Genomic DNA, 2,681 nt, shown 5'->3' on the forward strand with positions numbered 1-2,681 from the left:
ATTAGGCTATTTATTTCTTAAAGATATCACCTCCTCTATTTTTTAATGTTCTTTATGAGCTTACATTTAACTTTCTTTAAAAGATTATTTTTCAGTAAAACAATTTTTACCTTCTTTCTTAAAGGTGGCATTTGTTTCTTTGCTAGATTAAGCCCTCTTCTGCAGATTAGCTGAATATGCTGTATAATAGGCTCAGGGTCTGCTAACTGCCAGGAACTCAAAGTGTTGAAACCAAGGTATCTAGAGTATTATTTTTCTTCATAGCTTAAATCAATTAAAAGAAACACTTCACTGCACTTTAAAAAAGCCACACTACAGTACAAAATGGTGATATGATTTACAAAGCTGTTCTATTATATAAAATAAAATCCAATATATATAATGAAATATTTATTAAAATATTTTGGAAATGTATGTATATGTATTTATTAATACACACAACCTTTATATGCAGTATTATTTCACAATAATTCAAAAAAATAAAACTAGCTTTCTGTACTGTACTTTCTCAAAATGTTGCTCTATGACACGCAATTTTGTTTGTGCTTGAAGACACTGTGCAATATGCACAGAATAGAACTTAGATGCACATTAGACAGTTAAATTAGTTTCCCAACATGCACTTAACAGTGCATTTTCACTTGTCTGTACTGTCTACCTAACATCACCACCCCACCACTGTCACTCAATCTTACTACTGTCAAACAGCAGAGCAGGAACTTCACATCACTCTACCAACACACATTACAGAACGCCCTCACTGAAAGACCCTTTGACATAACACACATCAGACAGGAAAAGGATTGTGAATAGGAGTCAGACCCCAGACACCCTGATTACCGACAGTGACAGTTCACCCACACTTACCCAGCTAACCTTTCAAGTTCCCTAGCTACCTACTCTTGAACTCAATGTAGGTATGGCCCAGTAGATGATTTAAAATAGCTATTACCAGCTATTTTAATGAAATTAAAAAAATGAGCTTCTACTGTACAGGCTTCAGCTCTAATCCCAAGAGTTCTTCCCCTTCTGTATTTAACTGCAGTGAAATGGTAATGAAGTCTCCTTTCATAAACCAGAATAACTTACAGAGCAAGCAAACAACTACTGTTTTGTATTACCATGTTTATCAGTATTGCACTGATGAACGTGATACTGAGAAAGCAAGAGCACACACACTTCAGAACATTCTATGTAATTATATTTGTCAGTTTATAGAGACTTCATTGTAAAGAGCAAAGGCAATAGGGAAGAAGATAACCAGAAAATGGAAAGGTTTGATTTAAAAGCAAATACAAATGTCAGGCAGATGTAATTTAAAAAACATTAGAAGAGTATTCTGGAAGCATTTTTTCATCTTTGTTAATGGTGAAAAAACATCTTCACTGCACAAAGTCTATGATCAAAGGCACGTTAGGTAAAGTCTTGTTCTGTTTTTTCCTTCTGCAGGTGAATAGACTATTTCTTTAACAATTTTTGTGATGGACTTGAGAAATGAGCAGTTTTAAAACTCCAGAATACTGAGAAATACTTTTGGTCAAGAGGGAATAAATGAAAGCTACTATCTTCAGAGGCTTTAAATCAATCTTCAGCTTACAGATAGTATATTTTACACTGTTTATGGAAATTCAAGCAAATATCATGATCTCACCATGGACGAAGTAATTCCAGGGCTTCAGAGAACTTGTTATTTAGAAACAAATTCAGTGCCATTGAACATTCTTCCAGAGAACTCTTGAGATCCATCTTGGATGCCCTAAAAAAAAAAGAAAGCTTAGTTTAATCAAATTGTAAATATAAACACAAAAATATGTTTTCTAATATAACTGAGCAGGTGTTAGCAATTGTACTGTATTACTCATTTTTAAAATCTAACATTACAAAACCAAGTCAGATGATTTATCCATGCTACAAATTTATAAGAAAACTTATTAAAGTGATGTTTATGACTTTGCCATCCTGTTTAGCAGCCAATATGCAATGGAGTCATTTTTACTAATATTTCTGTAACAAACATACAAGTTATTGCACCTAACCTCTCAGATGTTAGTATAAATGCAGCATCAGACTCTATTCAGATCTAAGTCTGGAGAGAGATGACAACATAATAGCTTTAGTCCAAGAAAGCAGTAGACAGACACTCACTCTGCAAATAACTACGCCCCAAAATACTCCAGTCAGAAGCCTTCAGCCACGTCAGAAGTTTTTGTTCTTCCTAATTCACTTCACAGCAAAGTTATTTGGAATTGCTTAAGAGCAAGCTATCTAACAAAACTGCTACCTCAATCAGTTTTGTCTGATAGTTAAGGAGCACTCATAAAATACTCAATGTGTGGAGCTGGTAACACACCAGACATTCCCAGCACTAACAAGTAGCTAGCAGCTACGTAGCCTTTACAGAGCGCATCTGGATCTGGAAAAGATAATCTGTTTACAGCTTTAAAACAACAGGTTTAGGCTCCATAATGGGCTTTATTCAAGAAAGGTTAAGCAGTGCCAAGTAACAGATCACACCAATGAGATGAATATTTAAGTGCTCAAGAGAAGAGATGAATCCCAAACGAGGAATTTAAGACAAACCATAGGGAGTTCTGCTATTCTAAATTTGGAAGTAAAGCATGCAGGAAAACAAAACAAAACAGAATAAAAAACCTAAACAAAAGAAGGTATTAAAATGATTG

This window comes from Meleagris gallopavo, chromosome Z, assembly GCF_000146605.3.
Source record: "Meleagris gallopavo isolate NT-WF06-2002-E0010 breed Aviagen turkey brand Nicholas breeding stock chromosome Z, Turkey_5.1, whole genome shotgun sequence".
NCBI lineage: Eukaryota > Metazoa > Chordata > Aves > Galliformes > Phasianidae > Meleagris > Meleagris gallopavo.